Source organism: Podarcis gaigeae (assembly GCF_964106915.1).
Source record: "Podarcis gaigeae genome assembly, chromosome: 10".
Taxonomy (NCBI): Eukaryota; Metazoa; Chordata; class Lepidosauria; order Squamata; family Lacertidae; genus Podarcis; species Podarcis gaigeae.
The window spans coordinates 31,903,079-31,924,423 of record NC_139686.1 but is presented as its reverse complement, the minus strand read 5'-3'; the positions used below and the strand labels follow the sequence as shown (position 1 = coordinate 31,924,423).

The 21,345-nt window shown below is 42.4% G+C and overlaps 1 protein-coding gene across 22 annotated transcripts in view; it reads left to right on the top strand.

Moving 5' to 3' along the window:
• Positions 1-21,345, top strand: part of TCF20 (transcription factor 20) — a 191,282-nt gene that overhangs the window by 102,265 nt on the left and 67,672 nt on the right. For 2 of the 22 annotated variants that reach the window (XM_083698523.1, XM_083698517.1), the window contains exon 1: positions 13,377-14,097. The exons of 15 other annotated variants lie outside the window; for them this stretch is intronic. The gene's annotated coding sequence lies outside the window, so the exon portion shown is untranslated. Of the gene's footprint in view, positions 1-13,376; positions 14,110-14,753; positions 14,863-19,475; positions 19,522-21,345 lie in introns of those variants that run through there. 5 more of the 22 variants (XM_083698525.1, XM_083698519.1, XM_083698520.1 and 2 more) reach the window with 4 other exon arrangements.

Sequence of the window (21,345 nt, the reverse complement as noted above, 5' to 3'; positions counted from 1 at the left end):
ACTTCCTGGACTGATTGTAAGTAGGAAGCCAGGTTCGTGGGGGCTGCCTGAGGACGGCTGATGAGACTGTGCCCTATTAGCCCTAATGGGACCAGTCACGACTCATAAAAATGTAACCAATGGAAGCCCTATCTATCTGATCAGATGTACTTTATTCTTGCATTACAGATTTCCAGGCTGAGGCCTGCCATTCAGAACAGATTCTCAGGACTCATCCCTAGTGACCCTGAGCTTGACTGAAAATGAATTTCCAGTGGTTGTTAAGCTGAGATTTGAGATCAGGTGTCTGAAGGGGAGAAGAGCTCAAGCTCTTTAATGTCCACTTGCCTGGTGATATAAGGGGGTGAATGCAGTTTTGTCAAATCATTGTATAATAATCCTCCCTTTTGCACACAAGTTGTAAATATGCCTCTTTGTCTCTTCTTCACTGCTCCCTCTTCAAATTTATTAATCTTCTTCCATGACGATTGCAGAGTTCACTGTTCCTACATATACAAGCAACCTGCCGTTTGTGCGGGGATTGCGTTTTTGGCCCCTCTGGGTGTCAGCGGAGCATGCTTAAACCTGTTCTGCCTCCACTCCATTTCCTGGCCACTACAACATCAGTGGTGATGAGCATGTGCGCGGTCACACGTCAACTGGAAATGCGTAAATATGGTCACTGCCTGTACTACATTTCTACATACCACAACCTAAAAATTCTAAACTTGACATGTTTGTTTGTTTGTTTGCTTGCTTGCTTGCTTGCTTGTTTATTGGATTCCTTGTCTACTCTTCACTGCATGGTCCAAGGGCAGGTCCCAACCAAAAAATGCACAATTATAAAACAAATAAAACAATTACAACCGCAAAACAAGAATAGTGTAAACACAGTTAAAAACAGTTCCATATTTAAAACACCTCCTATTTTAAAAAGTTACAAATATTTAAAAATAATTCTTTATGATTAAAATAGTTCCAATACAGATGCGGACTAGGCTAAAGATCACCACTGAAAAGGCTTATTGGAAGAGGAAGGTCTTCAATAGTTGCTGAAAAGACAACAGAGATGGTGCCTGTCTGATATGTAGCAGGAGAGGATTCCAAAGGGTAGCTGCCACCATGCTGAAGTCCCGATGCCTATATTGTATGGAATGGACCTCCTGATAAGATGGTTTCTGCAGCAGGCCTCTCTTGCAGAGCACAGTGACTTTTTGGGTATATATAAAGGGTGAACAATTTTATTGGGCATAAATTGCAAGAGGGCAGATATTGGTTGCACTCTAGAAGAAACCTGCTTTGCAAACAGATCAGTTGGACAGTGGAATTTATTACTTTGAGGGGTCTTAGGCTCTCCATTGCTTGAGGTCTTTTAACAGAGCAGCGGCTTGACCAACCATCTGCTGGCAATGTCCTAGCACTGAACTTCCTGCACTGAGCAGAAAGTTGGACTAGAAGATTGCCTACTACACCCCTTCAAACTCTGTGGTGAACTACAGGGACCTGTGGCTTGGACCGTTCCTTGTGTGACTTAAGTGAAAATAACAAGTTGATGTTTCTTGAAAGGACACAGGGATTATAGTCTCACAAATTCACTTTGATGTTTGATTGTCAGTTAGCTAAAAGTTGCCTGAATTACAGGATGAGCCTATATTCCTACAATACTGGTGGCAACTATATCAGAGCTAATAATGACACAAGATGATATTCAGTGCTGTCTCTGCTGACAGAAGGCATCAATTAGTGGAAAGGGGAGGGAGGTGATTTTCCGTGATTTCCCTCTCTCCCCTACATCCCACTATGTGTCCTCATATTTTGGACTAGAAACAAGGATGCCTTCTATCAGTAAAGGGGACAGCTTTGGATACTAATCATGTAGTTGTGATCATCTGCATGTGCAGGAACAAAGAAGCACTGCGGAAGATAGCTGCAGATATAACAACACCAACAGACACTTCTACAATGCCCCATGGATTCTATTGTTCGCCAATCATGAGATGGCAGGCTGATGGCACTGTCACAATTGCCATGCAGGAAAGGCATCAATGTACATTCATACTTTGGATCCCAGATGCCTTGGTACTCAGACGTTTTGGCTCCTGAATTCCGCAAACCCAGAAGTGTGTGTTCCAGTTTGCGAATGTTCTTTGGAACCCGAATGTCCGATGGGGCTCCTGCGGCTTCCAGTTGGCTACAGGAGGTTCCTGCAGCCAATCAAAAGTCACAGCTTTGATTTCCGAATGTTTTGGAAGTCAAACGGACTTCTGGAACAGATTCCTTTCGACTTCCAAAGTACAACTGTATAGTTACTACTGAATGACTTCACGTCATCACCTGTCTAGAGAAGAGGAGATATGATAGCTATCTTCAAGTATCTTAAGGACTCACATGGAAGAGGGAACATGCTTTTCTCCTATTCTTGAGGGTAGGACTCAAGGCAATGGCTTCAGCTTATAAGAAAGGAGATTCCAACTAAATTAAGGTTACCAATTTTTTTTCAATGAATCTGGGGACACTATAAATACATACATACTACATGTTTGGGACGTTGATGCTGCAGTGATGGCGGTGGCAGAGGGGCCGTCGCCTTGACCTCAGCCACCACGTTTCCCCTTCCTCCAAAGCTTCTATCTTCTTTTTCTATGAGCCTGGGCAGCCCCTGAGTTGTTGGTTCTTCAGTGGTGGTGGTAGGGAAGCGGTGAGTGGTGGGTCAGGCATGGAAGGCGGAGAAGGAGGGCCGAGAGCGGCGATGGCGAGGCTCAGGCAGCGTGATGCCTCCCTTCCCACTGGAGCAGCCCCAATCCCATTCCTACTTGCATTCAAGCAGGAGGGTGGGAAAGGAGGCTTCACACTGCCTTTGGAGCAGCCCCATCCCAACTCCTACTTGCGTGCAAGCAGCAGGGGGCAGGGATCTCTCAGGCAGCACAATGCCTCCCTTCCCATCAGAGCAGCCCCAATCCCATTCCTACTTGCGTGCAAGCAGGAGGGGGCGGGGATCCCTCAGCTGGGAAGGGAGGCTTTCCATTGCCTAATTGAGAGATCCCTGCCCCCTCCTGCTTGCACACAAGCTCTGATAGGCAGCGTGAAGCCTCCCTTCTACAGCTTAGTTGCTGGGGTCAAGGAAGGTGGAGGCAGCCCGGAAGCTGCATCTTAGAGCCCCTGCACCACCATCATATGGGGACTTCTGAGCAGCTCCTGAAGCCAGCCAGAGCCAACTGCTCTGGGCTGCTGAGACTGTCGCTACTGTTACAGATAGGTAGCCGTGTTGGTCTGCCATAGTCAAAACAAAAAAAAATCCTTCCAGTAGCACCTTAAAGACCAACTAAGTTAGTTCTTGGTATGAGCTTTCGTGTGCATGCACACTTCTTCAGATACACACTTCTTCAGTGTATCTGAAGAAGTGTGCATGCACACGAAAGCTCATACCAAGAACTAACTTAGTTGGTCTTTAAGGTGCTACTGGAAGGAATTTTTGTTGTTGTCGCTACTGTGTTTCCCAGGGACATTAGAGGAAATTCGGGGACATTTCGGGGATGGAATTTATCCAGGGACTTATTTGCAAATACTGGGACCGTCCCCAGGAAACGGGGACGTCTGGTAACCCTAGACTAAACAGTCGGAAAAACTTTCTGAGTCAGCAGTGGAACAGACTCCCATGAGAGGTGGTGGGCTCTCCTTCCTTGGAGAGGTTTTTAAGCAGAGGTTGAATGGCCGTCTCATGGAGGCTTTAGCTGAGATTCCTGCGTTGCAGGGGGCTGGACTAGATGACCCTTGGGTCTCTTCCAACTCATAAGATTCTATGAACTTGTAATGCACATGCCCCAACACACAAAAGGGCCCAGGAAAAGATCATAGCACATTCCTCAGTACACCAGACACTGAAATGCTTTTCTGCCAAGTAAACAGAGCTAGAGAAGGAAGTCAAGACTATTTTTACAATTACAACACTCAGCCCATTGGTGGAAAGACTATAGCTTGGGTAGAACCATGGCATTTTTCAGTCAGAACTCACTGGAAATCAGTTCTGGTACCTCTCAGGTGGGAATCATTGCCATTCTGAGGGAGGTGTTCGTGGTGAGTTCCAGCACCTCTTTTTCTAGAAAAATAGCACTGGGTAGAATGTCTGCTTTGCATGCAGGAATTTCAAGGTTCAATCTCCAAGGAGGACTTTCAAATTCCAAAAATGAGGGGTGCTAAAAAGTTGTAACATACTTTGGTTAAATTAATATAATTTTGCTTTGCTAGGTAAGTAAAATATGTGTAACATTGCATAGAAATAATTAAATATGATTGTCAAGTACTTGCATTTATATTTTATTATTATTATTATTATTATTATTAAGCATTACCTGACATTTTCAGAAGGTAAAATTAAATTTCTTTGGTTTTCCGAGGGCAGTTTATTTGTTTTTTAATCAAATGTAGATTTTCCAAGCTAAATGCTACAAATAATAGCAGATTTGAATTATTTACATTAAAAAACATTTTTAACAACCCTCACTGAAGAAAGTTTCATGCCCTAAAATGACACGCACTCCTGTCCCATTTCTGAAACCCTGCAGACCCTCTATGTTTCAGTGTAGACAATACTGGCTAGATAGACCAATAGTCTGATTTGGTAGAAGATAGATTCCTACGTTCCAGTGTCTGGAGGAAGCATACACGAAGACCTCTTGGGCTTTCCAGGAGAAGAGCTCAAGCAGTGCTGTGGGAATAATGTGCTATCCCTGGAACACTCTTCTCAACACAGTTGTATTTTTGTCTGTATGAGAGGAACAAAATACTTTTTCATTGGGAAAGAGCACATAGGTGGTGTTGGTTCATGCCCAGCTACAGGGAGATACAAGTCAAAGTTTTCTTTTGGGTGTTCTTTCAGTAACAATGTTTTTAGATGCAAATGAGGAGGAGCAGAATTAGAACCCAGATCTCCCACTCCACAAAGCCAACTTCCTAACTACAGTGGTGCCCTGCAAGACGAATGCCTTGCAAAACGAAAAACGCGCAAGACGAAAGGGTTTTTCGGTTTTTGCGTCACTTCGCTAGACGAATTTCCCTGTGGGCTTGCTTCGCAAGACGAAACGTCTTGTGAGTTCTTGCGAGGTTTTTTCCTTTTTCTTAAAGCCGCTAAGCCGTTAATAGCTGCTAATAGCCGCTAATAGCCGTGCTTCGCAAGACGAAAAAATGGCAAGACGAAGAGACTCGCGGAACGGATTAATTTCATCTTGCGAGGCACCACTGTACAGACCAGAAAAGGGGCAACCAAAATTGGATTGGAGCAACTCCCCTATCAGAAAAGGTCACGATACTTTTTAGTTTAGAAAAAAAGGTGAGTAAGGAAAGAAGTATTACAGGTGGATATACAAAAGGAAGGACTTGTCTAATGTGGATTTGAAGGTGCTTGTGACCACACAACATCCTCATCCAAGTGGCACATCACACTTTCCCCCTTCTAAACTCAGATTTTCCTGATCCGTGGTTAATCCAATAAGGGAAGAAAATATAAAATAAAATTACATGTTACCTGATTAAACGCAATGAAGTGCATTCTGTTTGTGGGTGATGATTTTTCAAAAATAAAAATAAAAAATCATATTTGGTGATGTTATACAGGGTGCTTTCCATTGCCATCCCCTCTGCTTCCTTTTTTTCCTGAAGAAAGGGATGCTGCCTGCCTTTTTCCAGTGAATGTTGCTGAAAGTATTGTTCTCAGTATTTTTATTTTTAAAGCAGCTCTTTTGCACAGAACTGCTCTTGAATAAAACAGCTGTATTAAAATAACAGGGTTTTTATATTGGCAACATTTTATCCAAGCAATTCCAAATCCTTGTCCAGCATCACGTGATGCAGATATATATTTAATTTTTAAAAAACTGTTCTTTTATGGAAATCTGGTGCATCAAAAAAAACTTTTGTTTTTTAAAAAAAGAAATGTGTGTGCACAGGTAACCAAATACCTGCCTGCATGTCTACAATGGTCCTCAGGTTTCCTGGCTTGGAGCAACACAAACATTTTCTAAAAGTAAATAAATTGACTGCTCTTTTGTGCAAATTTGGTAGATCAAAAAATTGTATTTCAAAACTAAAAAAACTAAAACGGGAAGTGTGCACAGGTAAACAAATACAGTGGTACCTCGGGTTAAGAACTTAATTAGTTCCAGAGGTCTGTTCTTAACCTGAAACGGTTCTTAACCTGAAGCACCACTTTAGCTAATGGGGCCTCCCGCTGCCATCGCGCCGCCAAAGCATGATTTCTCTTCTCATCCTGAAGCAAAATTCTTAACCCGAAGCAATATTTCTGGGTTAGCAGAGTCTGTAACCTGAAGCGTCTGTAACCTGAAGCGTATGTAACCCGAGGCACCACTGTAGTCATGCATATGCCCACAGTTGTTCTCATGTTTCTGGCAAAAAGTACCGTCAGCTGCTGCCCACAAGTGTGGATGGAAGACATTGATAAAGGTTTTGAAAGCATAACATTGGAAGTGCTCGTGGAAACACTGCCTATGCACACTTTAATGACCCAGTGTGGACACAGCCAAAGTAGTTGTTTGAATAGTTGAGCTATGGAATTCACTACCACAAGATTCTGGAAGGTTTTAAAAGGGCATCAGCCTTGTCCACCATCATTTTTTCTGCCAATTATTATGTATTACCTCCGATGTCAAGACGCTATGCCTCCGAATACCCGAACAGGAGAGTGCTGTTGCACTCGTGTCTTGATTGCGGGCTTCCCAGAGGTGTCTAGTTTGCTACTATTGAAACAAAATCTGGTCTGGATGATTTTCTGGTTTGATATAGCAGAATTCTTTTGAGCCTCAGGAACAGATAGGTGTCTGATGAATGATGGGGCCATTTTGCTTATTTATTAATCATCAATTTCATTTAACTGCCAACAGTTTGTTCTTCCTATTGTTCAATAGGATGAAGAGATAAACATGTGAAAACCAGTCAAACCCGCCCCCTGCCCCCCCAGTGTTGGAGATCTCACAGGAAGAAATTGCTGCTTCCAGGGTCATTTTAAAATTAATAAATGGCATTCCTACAGGATCCCGTTTCAAAAACATAGGCTTTTAATACTTTCCTTTTCTGCATAATTACAATTGCACTCCCACAGGAAGCTTTCTTTATCATAGCAGAGGGTGAATGTGCATAATCTGTTACTGGCATTTCGAAATCTGGAATTCCTACTGGAAGACAAGCGAAGCAGAACCCAAGGGATATCAGATTGGCACAACAATAACACAGGGGAAGTGAGAAATCTGCTCATCTCTACTCGAAACTTGTCTGGAAGAATGAGCCATGTGGGTTTAGCAGCAGTATTGATAACTGGAGTGCAGTATATAATGTTTGCCAGCAAAGCTGATTGTGCTTTCTGTTGCTTTCAGCAATGCAACATGGGAACTTATCTGCATTTTAGGGAGTTGTGATGAACAGCATCCTCCCTTTGGGCAACCCACATTCTTTATTCTGTTTTGTCTGTGGGAGACACTCCTGTCGCCTGTGGAGTAAAATAGGTTTATTTGGTCAGTGTATTTTTTCCAGATTAATGTGGAAGAGATACCACATGGCCTTGGGTGTCTGAGCATTCGTAATGGGGTGGGTTGGTTTTTGTTTTTTGAAATCCCCTCCCTCCCATAACACTGTGGGATGTCTTGTTTTTATAGCCTCAGTCACAGCAGTGGAGTTCAGATTCTGGATGAGTGTATCTGGAGTCTTAAAGGAGAGCTTCTGCAAGGATTCTGGAAAGATGCATTATGTCCTTCCTCAGGGCATTTTTTACCCACCACCAGGTTTCCATTTTAGTGTTTTAAATTCTGTGGAAATGATGACAAATTGATGTAACTACATACCTTGATGTATGACAGGGGTGGGGAACCAGAGGCCTAGAAGCAAACTGTGACTTCTCTGTCCAGCTCTTGGGACTCTCCAGACATGCTTCCTCCCTAGGCTTCAAGTGCTGTTTTATTTGGTATGGTTGCAGTAATGCCTCTTGCTTGTCTTGGTGGAGAATGGGGTGTGTGTGAGTGTGCAGAAACCCGGGACTTCTGATAGGCTAGAATGTCGCCGACTGTACAAAGGGAACAGTCACATCTCTTTCTCCACCCGCTGTTACTTCTGGCCGCCACCAACCACTAGCATGCTGCCCCCAGAAGGTTGCCCATGAGATCATTCAGTCCTTGAGCTGAAAAGGGTTAACCACCCCTAATATATGAGTTCAGTGTTCCAGGTTTGGAGCAAATACTCTCTTGGTGAGAGAGCATCATCGGCAGAGATTTAAAAATCACAAAACGTGCAGTAAGGTAAAGCAGGGAAATATAGGCTGTTATACCTTTGAAATACCCTTTTCTAAGTTTCTCCCAAAGTTCCCCTTTACTTCCCCTTTAGCATAGAAATAGGCCACACACTTGCAAAGTTAAAAATGGTTTACTTAATGAACTCATTAAAAAATCAGATTCATGTGCATTTCCATAAAGTAGCAAGAAACGACAGGCAGCAATACTTCATTTCAAAATTGGTACATGTTTTTAAATTATTTGTAGAGAAACACAAGGTTGGCTTGCTCTGGGCTTGGCACAATCAGCCCAGATGTTTTTTTCTGATTGGATTCACATGGTGGAAGTAAGCAAAGGCCTTGTTAACACTTCCTCTCAAGGTGAGGGGATATGGCCTAGTTGGGTCTGGCAGAACAGCTTACTCTATGGTTTTAACCCCTTCACACATCAACTAGAGCTAAGCTTACTGGTTATATGAGGCTGATATTTATCCCACAGTATGAACTCTGGGTTAAATGAAAGAGTTAAATCTTGCTCCAAGATGGTCCCCAGCTGTTTTCATTCACTCACAGAGATTGCAATGGAAGAATGATATGAGATCCAGCTGAGTGTGATGCCTCATCAAGAAGATAAAAGCATTTGAGCAGCAGGACCAAGCCACCTTCCTTACTTATAAAAGGAGTAATGACTAACATCCAATGTTCTTTCAGTGCATCTAAAGGGCTGGGACTGTCATGGCTGTCTCTGGTCTAAAACTAGGATTTGTGGTTTTTTCCTTTTTTTGCTAAGCTTCTACTAACATTTTTTTTTTACAAATATTAATTTTACTTTTGTTTCATAGCTGTGATAAGCTTTTATATTAATATAATCTATCATTTATCATGGGAATATAGTAGTACTCTAAGTAGGGTTGTCCTTATTATGAATATCAGGTTAACTTCAACGAGTTATTGTAGGTGTTGTTGAACTGTGGGTACAAAATAGCTTGTACAAAACTATTTAGTATAGCTGAGGATGATCTTGTCCTTCAAATATGGGTCATTTGGATATTGCATTTGTGATGTTCAGTTCTGGCATGATTTAAGATACTCACTGCTCAGCTGCTATGAGTCTCTAAAGAATAATAGCTCTTAAAAGAAGGGGTTACCATTCTGTAAAAATGGCATAAATCTGAAATTTAGAAGCTTATTATGTAGCATGTTCTAAAAGTAGGGTGCAAGGTTTATTGGAGTAATACTGTATATATTAAGGCTAAGTTATTTGCAAGGTGAATTTAAATTCTCTGGATTCCGCTATTTGGTGATGTTCTAGGATTTGATGAAACTGCGTGTCATAAACCAGGCATTCAGTCACATGAATTACAGAAGGCAACTTAGCCTTCTGGAATCCATCCTACCAGGAATAATGACAGAGGTTCTGTTGTTAATTTCCTTTTAGGTAGTTATTTAAGCATATCAATGCTCTAATAGAAAATCAGTAAAAGGTAGCTTAAAGTTTTTTTTCTTCTCTAAAATGATATTCTCTCCCTGCTCCCTCCCAAATGGAGATACCCTAAAACTAAAATAGTATTCAGAATAACCATTATCACTTATACTTTGGGTAGTTAACATCGTTTTAAATTGTACAAAATAACACGTGTGCATAAGTGAAGCTGTAAAACTTGTTCTGTGTACTTTTTTTTTTTATAAAAAAAGACAAGGTGAAAAAATGGGATACCCTCAGTTGCATTTTTGTATATTACCAACCAGGGATGCTTCTAATGATTCAGATAATGGAGATTTATTGACTTTCTGGCCTCTTCTGCTGTGCTGGGGACAGTCCTTGCCAGCAAGCTATAAATTTTGGGTGAAAAAATTCTCACTGTTCTTGCATCTGTTGGAAGAAGAGAATGCTTCTCCATTCAACTCCTCCTGCGGATTTTCCTTTTGTTCAAGCTGACATTATGTGACATCTCTACCACTTAAACATAATTGTTTGAGGAGTCTGGAGTTGTACTGCTATGCAGGGTGAGAATAAGTCCAATTGAATTTGGCATGAGTAAATCTACAGAAGACTGGGCTGCAACTATTACAAGGGGAATGAATTAGTAAATGAAAGGTAAAAAGATTTTTCCACTAGTTGATGGACAATAATTTGTAGAAGTGAATACTGAAATGAAATCTATGTATGTAGGCAAAGTATTTTGGGTGTATTGGTAGTGTTGTAGCAACTTGTAGGAATTGCAACCCTATGCAACAAAGGTGTAACATAGAATTATCATACTGATGTTGAATTAAGTAGATTGGACAAAGTGGTTAGTGGATATGGGAGCAAACTAGTTTCAAAGAATAGGTTGAATCATTACTTTTTGGTTACTGCTTTTAACAGTGCAATCTTACACATACTTACTTTGAGGTAACGCCTGAGTTCAGTGGTGCTTACTCCCAGGTAGTAGGTTGATATAGGCAGCCTAAGTGAATCCAGTGGTTAGTAAGCTCATGAGGGTGGAACCTGTACAAGTGACTCTGCAAAACATCTATAGATAACCATCTACAGTATATATGCTGTGCTTCACTGTTGGGCCTTCCGCAAACTGGATATGACTCCTGAACTGCTGTATTGAAATCATGTTAGACTTGAAGAAATGTACAGTGGTACCTCAGGTTAAGTACTTAATTTGTTCCGGAGGTCCGTTTTTAACCTGAAACTGTTCTTAACCTGAGGTACTACTTTAGCTAAAGGGGCCTCCTGCTGCCGCCGCGCCTCCAGAGCATGATTTCTGTTTTCATCCTGAAGCAAAGGTACTATTTCTGGTTTAGCGGAGTCTGTAACCTGAAGTGTATGTAACCCGACCCGAGGTACCACTGTACTAGTACTGTACTAGAAAGTGTTAATCACTGCAGAAGTGTGTTGTCTTACCAGGAGAATTTGTGCAGTTTCCTAAAGTTGAATTTACTATTGCTCATGTAGTAATTTATCTTGAGTTCCGTGAGTCCCAAGGCATTGTTGGGCTCAGGAGTGGAGTGGGCGGCAGAGACCTAGGAGCGTGAACAGGAAAATGACATGGGACTGGGGAACAGAGGCTGGAGGCAGCATCTACTTCTACTTCTCAGGATATGACTGCCCTTGCAGGGCTCTCATCTCCCCTCTTTCTTCCTGAGGAAAAGAGTGCAGTAATTGAATCCAAGGTGGAGTGCAGGAGCCAGCTGGGGTGCGGGGAGGAACTGGAGGCTGAAAGGGAAGCACAACCTGGTCTCCCAGGACCTGGTGATGAAACTATTCTCCTGCCCCCCACTGGCTTGCAGATCACAAGAGTCTCTGGAATGAGCTCTCCTTGCCCCATCTTTAAAAGTATGGGGGGGCCCCTCCAATTCTTCCATGTGGTTCTCAGCTCATTGCCTTGGTCTTGGGACTCCTTAAACATGGACCACTGCTTCTAGGCTGGCTGGCTTCACCTTTCCTGTCATCTAGTCTGTGCGCAGCAGCTGCTAGGACTCATTACCTGTTGCTGAGCCTGAATCTCTTTTCTGCCTTAGAGATTTATTCCTTAGGACTCAGCTATACAACTGCAAATAAAACGTTTTAAGTGCAATATACAGTGTGACACGAGATGGTGATAGTGAGCCTTATGGAAAATTCCATGTATTTTTTAAAACGTTTTATTAAAAAATCATTTTCGGAACGGTTTTTATATGTGTGTAGATTCCACCTTAGTCTCAAGTAAGAGCCTCTGTCATTGTGAGCTGGACAGGAGCCTGGATAATGAGATATATTGTATTATCTATAGTTTGGTATGAAGTACTGTAAGCTGTGTGTTTACTCACCTCAAAGAAAGCTCCCTAAATGCATTCTTGAAAGTAGGTGAGCTTGAAGTCATGTCTCTGGATTGGCTCTTTTGGAGACCAGGGTGGCAGCTATGGCTGCCCAGAGGACCCCCAAAGAGAGGGGAGCAGAGAGGAGGCTAAGGGAACACTCCACAAGGGAGGGTGTTCAAAAAAGGGTGAGAGGCTGCCAGCTCTGCAGGCAAGGGGTGCCGTAACTGGGCTCCTGAGCCCCACAGGGGTGGCACAGAAAAAATGTAGTTGGTAAAGGGAACCGTGGGCTCAAAAAGGTTGAAAACCTCTGCTTTAGGGCACTATATACAGGCCATAACCAGCCACAATAGCAATGTGGTAGGCAATAACACAGCTATTTCATAGAGTTTAAAAACATGGATTTTCTGAGCTTTGGCAAAAAGAAAAGTGTACAGGAAAGCAAAAAAAAAAAAAAGTGGTTGGTTTGTGATGCCGCAGTATATGCCTACTGTGGAAGCAGCATAATGACAAATTTTGAATAGATTCATGGGGTGGGAGAAAAATGGGTGGTTTATGGTCCAAGAAGCTTCCATTACAGTACTTGCTATAGTACTCTGCTGTAGCGCAGGACTGAAGAGTTTGGTTTAAAGTAGCCCTTTTTCTAGCAGAAAAACGATCTGCTTGCAGAATTAATTTCTTCACTGCCTGAGAGTAAGGGGGGGTGGGAATCAGTGAATGGCAGGGACTTGGTTAAGTAGATCAAGTATGTGGTATCCAGTGGGGAGGTTGAAAAGCTGGATTAATAATGAGCCTGCATTGAGGATTTGTCTTACCTTTTTTATGGCTTCATAGCAGGGTGTTGCTTATCAGTGTTGTTTTAATAGGAGACACATTGCCCTGGGATCTTGCCACTGCTATGCAGCTAGGAACCTGATATTATTGGTAAGGGCCTCTGTTTGCTTAGGCATTTTAATGCTTTTTAAAAAAATGAGTAAACATTCGTGTTTCAGCAGCAGCTGGTGAGAGACAGGGGACGATAAATTTAAACAGAGTGGGTTCTAGGCAGTGCCCCCCTTCACCTGGAAAAGGCAGGAAGAACTCTTTTGGGCTGCCTCCAAATTCTAATTTTCTTGAGTGCCACCTATAGGAGAACCATGAGTGGGTTGGGATGGCGGGTCAGACCTCGCCACCCTCTGGTGCCAGCCGTGATCTGGACAACTCAAACCGTTGCCTCTGACTGAACCCGTTATGATTCTGCTCACAACCCCCCATCCCTTGGCGGGCCAGTGGGGGGTGGGAAGGAGAGGTAATATAGTGAAAGGGAAGCAATAGGGGCTGGAAACTGTGATAGCAGCATTTCCGGCTGAAGCGCGAGATAGAAAATGTTACCAATTGCTGCTTCTTGCACAACTGCAGCCAGATCCTATCCGTATTTACTCTGGAGTCAGCCCTAGTTGGTTCACGCGGTTTTGCTCCCGCGTAAGTGTGCGCGAGGGATGGCAGCCTTAAATATCGGGGAGACGCAGGAGTCGCCTGCGCTGCTGTAATTCCCCCTCCTTTTGGGGAGGGAGGCGCTGGGCTACTGTGATTACTTGGAAGACACACGGAAGTTAATGGTCAAGGTGTGCATTAGGCTACTACTGGCTTAAGCCGGTGCCCGCCTTCGTCCCTAGGCGAGAGAGGCACAGAGTTCTGTTCCGCCCGGGCGCTGCCTCTTTAAACGAGCGCGTGGTTGAAGAAGGCGCCTGCCCAGCTCCCCTCTGCGCCTCGGAGGGCGGGTTCGAGCACGCGCAATGCGCCGCCCTCCCGCCCTGCGCCGCCGCCGTCTCGCGCTCCTCCCTTTTGCGCGCGCTGCCCCGCCGCCGCCCCATTGGCCGGGTCCTGTCAGCTGATCCTGTGTTATTTCCTGTGTGTGTGTGTGTGAGGGGAGAATGGAGAGAGAAACCTCGGCACCACCACCGCGGAGCCGCCCCCGGCTCAACGCGGATCCCCGCCGCCCCACGCGCCGCTGAGAAGCGCCGCCCGCTCCGCGCTCCCCCCCCTAAGGGGGGGCGGGGGAGGACAGCGACGCTGAGGTAACGGCTTCGGTGCGTGCGAAGCCCTGTCGCGGGCCTCGGTGGAAGGGGCGGGGCGCGCGGCTCAGGCGGGGCGGGAGAAGGAGACGGGGAGACGGGTGCCCGGGCGGCCCGCGGGCCGCAGCATCCGCGCCCCTCCCCCAGCCGGGCTTTTGCCATGGATGCTTGGAGGAGGAATGCCCGCGGGGGGGTCGGAGTTGGGGAGATCCTCAGGAAATCCTGCGATCTACCTTTGCTCCTTCTGCCCCGCACTTCCCTCCCTGCCTTCTTGCGTACATTGCATCTGAAAAAGGGAGAGGGGTGTCGGAGGGGAAGTGTAATGTGGAGGGAGGGAAGGTGGTTAAAGCGGGGCAGGGGGAATGGCTTCCTGCTGGGATTTCAATCCCCTGGTGGGACGATGCTTTTTCCAAGTCGAAGGAATCGTAGAGAAGGCATCTTGGCTTCTTCCCTCAGTCAGTGTGAAGCAGACCGAAGGAGATTCAGTTAGGCCCACTGAATTGGTGGCTTCTCTCTTATACAGATTGTGTGTGTGTGTGTGTGTGCGTGCACGCGCGTTTGTTTTAAAAAAAGAGTAGACTAGGAAGGACTTCCAAAAAATTGAAGTATGAATGAAAAAATAAATAAATTTGTGACCTTCATGGTGTTTTTTTAGGATGTAAGCTCCTCTCCGGTTCAGCTGGCCTCTTGCTTTCTTTCAGTTCATCTCTTAGGCAAACTGATGGAATTGACCACCTCATGTCACTCTGAACAAACGTAAAGGTCTGGGTAGGGACTCAAAACATTAAATATCCTAAATGAGTTGGGAATAATATTTCCTGATGTTGTGCATTAATATGAGCCAAATTGAATTGCATGAAATATTTCTTAATGGCTCTGTAGCAGTAATTGCTTCATGCTCTCTTTTTCCCTACTAACACACCATCCACCTTTTTTCTTCATAAGAGTCAACTGAGGTCGTTAGAGGGTATGCTGTCACTTCTGGTAAAACCTAACTGTTGTTGTAGCCACTACTTGGAAGTGTCATGAGTTATTGCCTAGAAGAGTGATAGCAATGCTATATATGCTGAGCAGTGTTAAAGCTAGGAAGACTTAAATACTTCTAATTAGTGTTGCCTTTGCCTAATGTACTAGTTTTTTTAAAAAACAAAACTATAAATGTTCATATGTCCCCTATATCTATGCTATCCAGTACAATCATAATTGTGAATGACAACAAGGTAGTGTTTGGGCAGCAGGCTTGTATTTGTCCTCAGTAATTAAAACAATGCTTTTTTGTGCAGTACATTCTACTTTTTTAAAAAAGTAACAAACTCTTAGTTCCCTGACTTCTGTATTAGGTGGCAAGTAGTTCAAAAAAGGAATCCAGAGCATATTTAACAAGCATAGCATATAGTTTTGAAATAGATTGGGGACACCTGACTTTAAATGCTGCTCTGCCGTGAAACTGATGGTGGCAATTGGTTCTTGGTCACCATCCTTCAGTCTAATCTGTGCCTGCAGAATGGCTGTTGAGGAAAAATGGAATAATCCTGTTCATTGACATCCTGAGCTTCTTGATGAAAGGGTGAGGTGAAGTCACATTTATTTGTACCTTGTCTGGCTTCATGTCCTCAATTAAGTTTGCCATGAAGTATTTTCATGGAATTGGTCTGTTAGTCTCATATTAGAACAATATTTAGGTTTCTGTGATATATGAAATTAACCATTTCATTTTTGTGGGTGTGAGTGCTCTATTAGTTTGTTGTGAGGTAGCAATAACTATTTTAGTGTCTATTATTTTACTTGTAAATAAATGAATCCTAGTTCTTATTTTCTGAAATTAATATATTTTGTTTGTCAAAATATATTAATTTCACTATAATATAGTGCAGCTAGATCTATATGGAATCAGCTGTACACACTGCTGTACTTTAGTGGTCTCTATATCAGGCTATTCTGACATCTGCAGATAGCAAGTCAGGGAACTGAGTGTTTTGGTGCATTCAGAGCACCTCATGAGCATATTTAGTGTGAAGCTCTAAGGAAGTTGACCACACTTGATGGTAAAGGTTCCACCAACCTAAGGTACAGTTGTGCTTATATTCTGGATTAAAAATCCTCAGGCAACAAATAAGTGCTCCTTTTCCTTTTGGTGTATACATAGAAGAGAAATACAGTAAGCCTGCAACTTATGCTCATGTGGAGGGTGGACGGAGCCCACCTCCAACAGGCTCCTTGCACACCCCCTCCATTGACTTGGCTGCTAGACCAAACCATTGCTATCCCTCAACTGCCAGGGCTCCGTACCTGCCGTGGGGGTGCCTCATTATGCCCCCTCAAAAATGTGCACCTGAGGCCACTGCCCCCCCCCCACTATTCTTTCATCTTGCATAGTATGGTCTGCTCTGGTTGGCAGTGGTTCTAGGGTATGAGGCAGAGATGTCTGTGAGCACCTGATCCTCTTACCTGCAGATACCAGATACTGAACCTGGACCCTTCTGGATGTGACGCATGTACTCTATTGCTGAGCTATAGTCTCCTACATACCATTTCTGAGTGCTGTGGTATGTGAGCTTTCATATTTAAATAGTTACGTCCTGTCACTACTGTATCAGACTAGTTAGAGAAGTGTTCTAATCTTCTCCTTATGGGTTGTTGGGAGTTCTTTTGTCATGGAGACCATTCAGACCTGTGATCCTGCTGACATCTAGAACTGGTTCAGTTCCAAGAAGGCTGTATTATGCTTTTCTGAAATATGCATTTAAACTTTGAGACATGCTGTTTAATATGGTTTTGTTATTTTCCAAGGGAGTATCATTGCCTGTGTCTTGATAGTCCCCTGTGTAACACATGTAGAGTTCTACTACAGCTATGGCTGTAATCCTGTGCACACATAACTAGGAATAAGCTCCACTGAACATAGCAAGATTTCCTTCCGAGTAAAATATATACTGATTGTATGGTAAATCTGCAAGATCTTCTTTCCTTGCAATATTAGTCTGAAAGAGTTAGCAATGGAGGAAATGTGTGGAATAATTTTGACATAAACTGGATACTACATTGTGATCAGTAGTCTAAATAAAGGTATTAAAGTTTTGACTGCTGATTATATTCTAGTTAACATAGTTGTCCATTTGAAGAGATGCAGCATGTAAACTGCTCAAATGATAAAAAACTGCACCGAGTTCTTTAAACCTGAGTTTCTGGCCCACTAGGGCAGCTGTGTTAAATTCACATTAACCAGAATCCCAGTTACGCATATTGCGTGACTAAATGTAGTTGTCTGCTACTCACTATATTGTCATTGTGGATAGTATAGCAAAATGAAACAATATTGAAATTATTAAAGTAGGTTGATATAAACAATAGAAATTTGTTAGTATGCAGAGCTAGTGAAGTCAAAGTGGTTATGTTCATGAATTGCTTATTAATATGCAATGTCTTTCTGTTAATGCATGCAAAGTATCAATTATATCAACTTAATCAGTCCAAAAAAACCCATTCCCAACCTCACAGCACCACCAAAGAGCATGAACCAAAACTATCCCAGGAAAATATCATACTTTCACACCGATAATCTATTTTTAATATGCCAAAGGGATAGAAGAGAGAATTGTCTATAGCCATCAATGGCAAAATTAAGAATTTAATAGAGCTTGGATTGGGCACAAATGTGCATACCAAGTTTGGAGGAACAAAAACTCAATGGAGAAAAACCCAAAAAACTCAATGAGGACTTTGTATTTAGTGGACATGGGATGCTGCTGGAAGCCTGAACAGAAACCCTCTATACGGCAACATTTTGTTGTAGGCCTTTTTTGTATTTCTATTACTTCATTATCCTGTTAAGTAGCTTGTCTGTGTCATGTACAGCAGCTAAAATACTGCTAGTGCTAAATGTGTCACAGGTTTTCTTGACACATCACACCCTTCTTGAACTAATTCTAAATGTTTCAAAAAGTATGTTTTTTAAGAATTCACAAAAGCTAGCTGTATGTGCCAGGAGGCATCATGTTGGGGATAGGTGTAATGCAAATAGTGGCCTGTTTCAGACAATCATATTTCAGCTTAGTAAGCAGATACATAAACAAGCCATTTTTCTACACATAAAGCCCCTTTGTAGCATTAGCAATCAAATGAGGAAGCCTTTGATAAACCATGATTAACCATTTTGTCCTCATGGACAGAATCACTGTAGTTACAGTACTGGCTTTGGAACAGGCCAGGATATAAAACTGCAGTTTGAAGTTGGTTTGATATCCTGGCTTGTTCTAAAGCTGATAACCATAGTTGCCCAGTTTGCATGAAAAATGAAATAATGGCTAATGGGAGACTTCCTGGCTTGATGCATGTATTGCAAAGGGCTGTGTGGGGGAGCAAAAGTCTTGTTTATGGTTTAGTGTATTAAGCCAAGGTATGATTGTCTGGACATGGCCAACAGTGGAAAATGTTTTATGTTCTTAAGATGTTTGGGCTATTTACTCACAACAACATGAACAGTATAAACACTTCCTGGTGTTTATGGCTCAGGCCGGAGAGCTTATGCCATCAGCTCCCAGTTGGCCTAAGGCTAAGCAGATTGTTACTACTTTTTATCATGTTTATTTGTTTTAGTATTTCAAAATGGTAAACCATCTTGAGTATTTTGGCAAAAAGGTGGCATATACATACAACAAAAGAATTTTTTTAAAAACGAATCTCCCTGAGATCTTTTCATATCAGTGGACAGCTGTACAAAACAGCAAGCGGTGAAATGACAACTGTGGTGAAAAGTGAAAGCTTTACCTTTCGGTTTTGACTAAACCACAATTTCTTGATATGTCTGATCTCTAGCAACTCTGATTTATTTTAACTAATTAGTTAAAGCAAACCAGGATCAAACAGAGGTTTCATATCCTTGTTAACTAAGTAGAGGTAATATGCAGCTCTTGGTAGAGGTAATATGCAACTCAGCTCTGAGTTCATATGCAGTTGGAAGCTCTTGCTTAGTCAAAAGTGGTGGAAGCAGAAGCATTTACTCTTCTTTTGCATGCAGAGGACCACAAGAGGAAAGGGTGAGAACACAATACTAAGTCTTGCTGGATCTTGTTCATGATTATCATATTCTAAAGAACACTTTAGATAATGTGAACTGGGCCTTGGTGTTTTGCCTTCTTATTTCTGATTCTTTAGCTTCATCAAAAGTGTCTCAGTTGGCTTTTACACTAAGAGGGCTGATTGACATTATCTCTGTCACCATAGGTATAAAGAGGCTCAATATACCATTCAGACAACCATTCTCCTGCTTACCATACTGCAAATTATCTTGAATGTGTGTGTAGTCATGTGCAAGAATTGAAACTGGACTTATGGTAATGCACTTGGACCATTGTTATATTGCCTTTTCATCTATAGGGACATTACTACATGCAGCTTCCCAAGGCGGTCATGTAACTGTAGGCCTCAGTAAGTGACATTTGATGAACCATTGATCTAATCCATTTACTGCACTTCCTTCCTGGAAAGCTACTCACGTAAACAAGATCACTTCGCTGTCTTTTCCTGCATTGTGTGGATATTGTCACAAATTCTGAATAAGGAAGGGTATGGCTTTCCTCACAATGCCTTTCATTCATTTCACAATACTTTTCATTCCTTAAGGATATGGAACATCTTTGAGCATTTATAGCGTAGTAGTCAGAGTGTTGGACTGGGACCAGAAGACCTGGGTTCAAATTCAAACTTGGCCATAAAGCTCATTGGAATACTGTGAGCCAGTAACCCTTCATCTTTTGCAACATTACAGGGGAGTTGTGTGAGAATAAAATGGAAAGGGAGATGCTATGTATGCTGCTGCAAACACCTTAACAGAAACATAGGATTGAAATTAGTAAATTAATAAACCACTGAAGAACAACATATACATTCTTTAGGGTCCAGGGGAGAGAAAAAGATTGTTGCACCAACTCAAATTAATTTGATCAGTACTTAGGAAGTAATTTGATTATACTACAGAAGTATGCATGAAATATGTACCTGATGATGAACACATCATTTTTAAACAATAAATTATATACCTGCCCTCATCCCTTGAAGTAGGAATAACAATGTTTGAATCGCTCAACAGGCAAAAGATAAACTTGCCATTTTATGTGAATGGCTTGCCCATATCATGAGCTGAGGTGCAGTACAAAGCATAGTTACTAAAAAGTAAGTCACATTCAGCTCCACAATTCTTACTACCTAGTAAGTATGACTTGATTCCTTTTGACGAAGTCTCTCATGATATTTGTCTTAATGACATTTTACCAGATGCTCTGTTAGGTGGATTTGAAGCTGGCCCAAAGAGTGTTCAGCAGGGGCTCCTTGTCATGCTATGTATTTCTATGTTGGGTACAGGGGAGTGGCCTTCCATCCTCTGGCAACCCACTTTTTGGGCACAAAAGAGTTGGAGTGTTCTGATCCTCCTCACCCAGCCTGTTTGTTTGCCTGCGTTTCCCCTGTCAGTGCAGCTTCATAGCAACCTCTTCAACTTCTCTAGCCTATGGATATGTTTTCACACCTGCATGCTGTGCTGTTATTCTTGTGATACCTCACAAAGAATGTAATTGTTAAGCAGATAAAGTAATTGGTCTGCTTTAATTGTGCATGTTGACTGCTAGTTGGAATTAATTAGTTTCATTAGCAGCCAGCCCTTATTCTTTTAATGTTCCATACCTTATTGCAACAACTAAGAAATGATGGTTCTTGGAGGATTGACTTCTTTAATACTGATACTTACATACTGATTACTTTTACTAACTAATGAACTGTTCTTATAACACACTTAACTCCTGCTTTCTTAAACTGCAAAGAAAGGGAATAAAAAAAGCAGGAAAGCCCAATTGATTTCACTATTCATAATACTTAATAGGAATTTGGGGGGAGGAATTTTAGGCCTCTCCGTGTGTCACCCCCAAACCATTCCCCTTAAAGGAACACCACACAGTTGCAACTTATCTGCCTCATCTACTGACAGCTTGCAACAAATACTGTTTCTGTGCCATGACTATACAAATGAAACCACATTTATAGCCTTTGTACACAGATATAATCTGGAACCTGAATTAAACACTTACCAAATCACAAGGAAACAAATTGAAATGCATTGCATACAAACATCATGGTGGAGTCACCTGTCTTACAGTTATGGCATTTGGTAATATAAATCGGCAAATTCACCTAATTACAGACAAATTCATATCTTCTCCTTTTACTTTGATAGGCGCATTGTTGTGACAAAGAGTGATG